General features: G+C 37.7%; 1 pseudogene; it reads left to right on the top strand.

Annotated features, from left to right (window-relative positions):
* The first annotated feature begins 349 nt into the window (after positions 1–349).
* Positions 350–1427, top strand: LOC148180149 (histone-lysine N-methyltransferase SETMAR-like; annotated as a pseudogene).
* The last annotated feature ends 3554 nt before the right edge of the window (positions 1428–4981 follow it).

Genomic DNA, 4981 nt, shown 5'->3' with positions numbered 1-4981 from the left:
TGCAGTCTTTGGGAAACACTGGAGACCACCATGTCTGAAGGTAGTAAAATAAGATGTTTACAAATGTTTCTGGCATCAAGGGTGGCTCTGGAATTCCTGCCATTCACTATTTTGCCGTTTCATTCTTATAGTGAATATAACTATATTATTGAAAACGTCACTTATGTCAACGTCGTTTCAGTATCGGCTTTTTGTCCAAGTTTTTAGGCTCTAAACCTTAACTAAAATAGTTTTTTTCAAAACTCACTTTGCTCTAATTTCATCTTTGAAAGTAAATTATTGAACTATTATGGGTATCACAACACTATTCGTAATTTTTTCAGTATTAATTGTGAAATAATTGGATAAGATGGTCTACTCTTTGGAGCAGAACACTTTCATCATAATGTCCTACTATCGATCTGGCATTTTGGTAAATGGCGAATGGCAATACTCGGTTGTGGCATGCAAAGATCAGTTTTTGGCTAAATTCCCTGACATTCAAGTTCAGGAAAGATGTCTGATAGCTCATATTCGGGATGTGGTTCACCGGTTTAATCTAACTGGCAATGTAAACAAAGGAAAGGCAACTGGTAGACCTCCAGTGGCGGATGAAGTAGTTGAGGATTTGCGTCAACGCGTTAAAGAAAATCCACGAATTTCCTTAAGAAATTTATCTCGGCAGTCAGATGTACCACTTAGCACATGTCAAAAGATTCTTAAAAAGAACTTGCACTTACATACCTACAAGATTAGCATTATGCATGAGTTGTTACCTATTGACCCCCTGCTCGAGTAGAACACTGCAACTGGTTCCAAAATAATCTGCAAGATGATGAATTGTTAAATTTAACATTTTTCACGGACGAAGCGTGGTTTCATTTGTCCGGTTACGTTAATTCCCAAAATTTCAGAATTTGGTCCTCTGAAAATCCACATGAATTAGTTGAAACACCGTTACACCCTCAAAAAATTGAAGTTTGGTTAGCGGTATCACGAAGGCGTGTGGTTGGCCCAATTTTTTTTAATGGTACTCTTACTGCGGCAAGGTATAGAGAAGAAATTTTGGAAATCTTTATCAATCAATTGGAAGATGAAGAACTCCAGCATGGTTATTTTCAGCAAGATGGTGCTACAGCCATACTGCAGGTGCTACTTTGAATTGGCTGGATGAATTTTACCCTAATCGCATAATATCGAAAAGACGGTATGCCGAATTTCCACCACACTCTCCGGACTTGACACCATTAGATTTTTCAGTATTTGGGTATTTAAAAGACAAAGTGTTCCGACAGCAATTTAATAATTTGGAAGATCTTGAACAAGAAATTTTTCGTGTTTGTGGGACTATTAATGAAGGAATGCTACAGAATATTTTCGAAAATAAGCGAAGACGAATACGATTGTGTTTACAAGAAAATGGTGAACATTTTCAACATCTCTTGTAAACAGCATATTTACAAGATTAGAACAAAAAGGAGATTGATATTGTCTGCTTTAAGGACTTATTGTTTAATTGTGTTAAACAAAATAATTGTGCGACATTTTCATTTTTTGCAACTCAGCGGGTTCAGAATTGTTAAAGAAGTGTAGCGTCTACAGGTTTTAGGTTTAGTGTAATTTATTCAATAGTGTATGGAATATGTGATGTTAAAACATTCCAGTCTTGATGTTACAAGGCCATTTTTAAAACGCCGCTTTAGACTCAATGTCTCTTTAGCGCGAATGTGATGGTGGTTTGTTTTTCTTTAGTTCTAAGTGAAAGAGCAGAAGAAGTTGAATTTAAATAGCGGTCAAGCCCGACTCATGATGTGCTTCTCCCATTTGCGTTACAATCAAGGAAGACCGTAGAAAGCCTTCATCAGAATCGTAGCGCGGATGCGGGCATGGTGTGCATGAAACATGTTTGTCTTCAGTTGTTCCAAGGAGCCAGTACTCGGTTGTTTCATAAGGCCGGAGCCCAGTTGTTCCAAAGGACCGGTGCTCAGTTGTTTCAAGGGGTCGCTGATCGCGATAGTCGTTTTCTACCAAAACTGGCCCGAACCACTCGACACCATCGTCACACTATTTTCTTAAAAACGTTGTCGAAACGCCGGTGAATTAAGGTAAATTCAATCGTCGGGCCTCATTCAACCAAATTTCATCGCCGTATACCGATAAAATCTCACTGTTCACCACACCGGGTGGACTTCACCCTGTCCTGGGGCTTCCCGCACTGAAGCCTCCACTTGACCTTGACGTCTTAGTCGGGCGAGGTTCAGCAAGAACAATTGGCGTTCTCCACTTTCCATCTCGTCCATTTTTGCTCAAGGGGGTTGTTGATTGAACATCTCACCATTTTTCAACTATTGCGGAATCCTCGATTAGCACCACACTTTTCCCAATTTCCTCATCAGTACCATTTAGTGCAATACCGACTTATCACTTTACATTGTTGCATCACATCATCCCACGTCTAAGATGTAACGTGGATTTTTGATCAATTGCACCAAAACATACCAAAGCGATTGAGGATTGTACACGTTTATGATTGAGGTTAAGTATAATGTCAGTTGAAAAAATCTAAACCCAGATTTGTAATAAACGGCAAATTTTTTTGACATTTCATAGCCCCCCTTGATGCCAGAAACATTTATAAACACCTTGTATCATTTTAAAGTAACCCAAAAGGTATAAGGCTATATAGCAGCAGTAAAATTATCTCATTGTGTAAAAGTTAACTTGCCTACAATAGAAGACATCCCAGAGTTGTAAATCATCTGGTTGTACCGCAGCGCTTACTTTGGTCACTTCGACCAGTCCCGGCTTAATAATATTTAAAAATTATAAAAACATGTGCATGAATTTACATTAAACTTGGACAAAGAGATTATTATTAATTGCAGATTACCCACATTTCCATTGTTTTTCTTAAAGAATGTTAATAAATGGTAAATTTAGCATCGCAGATAAATCCTAATTTTATGATTACTAAAATATTTTAAGCCGGTTCTGGTAAGTTCAGGCAAACCATGATTTATTGTTGGGACACGCGCTTGCCGATAAGGGTACAAAAGAGATGATAATTGACGGTCAAAATTTTTATTAGTGCAATATAGCCTCATACCTTTTGGGTTACTTTACCACGAAAACAAAAAAAAAGCAGATTTCTGCTGTTTTCTTGCAATTCAGCCATTGAATCTTAATAAAAATTGGTGGTTTTGTAGATTTCGAGCCCTTCTTTGCAAATCCAAGCCAGAAAACAGCGAGAATCAGCGAGAAATCGTCGTTTAGCATCAAAGTAAGCGAATTTCTCTAAGAATTTTGACGATTTCGTGCAGATTTCTGCAGTTTTCTTGGAAAAAGCCGTTGAATCTTGATAAAAAGCTTTTTTTCTCTGGGTCACGAGTACTGGGACACCTGTATATTACCTCTATTTATTTAATGAATGTTTCTCCCCAGTGTCCTATATACAGGGTGTTTCTGAAATGCATGGCCAAATTTTAACAGCATCTATTACAAGTCATACAGAGTAAATTAAATCTATAATGTAAAGTTCAAAAAGGTCTCGTTCTTGAGTTATTGACATTTAAAAGTAGTAGCAGTTTATACGCGGAGTGTACTTTTTAACAATGACTTCAATAGTAGATTCAGTTTGTTACCTAGGAGCGATTTTAGTTATAAAAATTATCAACATCTCTAGTAAAAAATTTAATTTTTTTGACGGATCATTATTTTGTAACTGTATGCAAAAGAATTACAAAATGAATTAATACACAAATCACGAAATGGCTGATATTCACTATGTTTACGGAAAAGCTGATGGGAACACTCGTGAAGCTCAACGCTTACAGAGATGTTTCCCACAAGATTGTACCCGCCAAAGGTACTTTTTCTGCGATTCACCACAGAATTCAAGAAACAGGATCTTTTGTTCATGCTGCTGCTGATAGAGGTGTACACAAAACTGTTCGAACACCTGCTTTGGAAGTCGAAGTTCTGGAAGCAATCGAAGAACGTCCTGAAGCGAGTACAAGGGAAATGGCGGAATTTCAGATTTCTAATGCAACAGTATGGAGAATACTTAAAGAGCAGGCTTTGTATCCATACCACATACAACGAGTGCAGGCCCTCTTAGAAGCAGACTTTCAGCTACAAATGTTGATTTGTCAATGGTTTATACGTCAGTGTCTGTGTCCCAATTTTCATAGCACTGTACTTTTTACGGATGAAGCAACCTTTACAAGACACCGCATAGTTAATTTTCACAACAATCATCGTTGGGCAGATGAAAACCCTCACTTTATTATTGAATCTCGACATCAGCAACAATTTTCGTGCAACGTGTGAGGAGGTATTGTTGGAGATTTTTGAATTGGACCATTTTTTCTGTCGCAACATTAAATGGAGTAACATACAGTTTTTAGAAAATGACTTGCCGGTACTCCTTCAAGATGTACCTTTGCAGATGCGCAGACAGTTGTGGTTAAGGCATGAAAGGAAAACAGCACAGAAGAAATAGAGGATTTTGAAACTCGCTATTTTAGCATTTCTGCAAAGACGGAACAATTATTAGAAAAAGACACGATCGTTGCGTCCAATAAGGCTGTAGATATCAAGTTACCGACCATCGAATTGTGGACTCTACACTAATTGGACCCCTTTTTACGAAAGTTTTAAAACACTGAATCGCGATAATTCCAAATTAGAATCCATTCAAAAATTGCACGATTTACGTGCCGCGCTACAAAATGGACCGAAACGCGTAATAGAAAATTTGCCCATTTTCGCGGAGAGTTACCAAACCGCTTTTAAACTGTTAAAGGAGAGGTACCACAATAAACGACTCATCGTCCATAATCATATTCATGCATTATTCAGTTTAGCGCAAGCAGACAAAAGTTCAAAAACATTAAGATCCCTTCTGGATCAGACGAAGGTAAATTTGGAGGCATTAAAAAGCCAAGGTGTCAACATTGACCACTGGGATTGTATGATCATCTACCTCATTTCCACAAAATTT

Source organism: Gnatocerus cornutus, chromosome 1 (genome assembly GCF_029298725.1).
Source record: "Gnatocerus cornutus isolate USDA-ARS CGAHR chromosome 1, icGnaCorn1.1, whole genome shotgun sequence".
NCBI classification, from domain to species: domain Eukaryota; kingdom Metazoa; phylum Arthropoda; class Insecta; order Coleoptera; family Tenebrionidae; genus Gnatocerus; species Gnatocerus cornutus.
The sequence above is the reverse complement of the archived record's forward strand: the minus strand, read 5'-3'. Positions and strand labels throughout refer to the sequence as shown.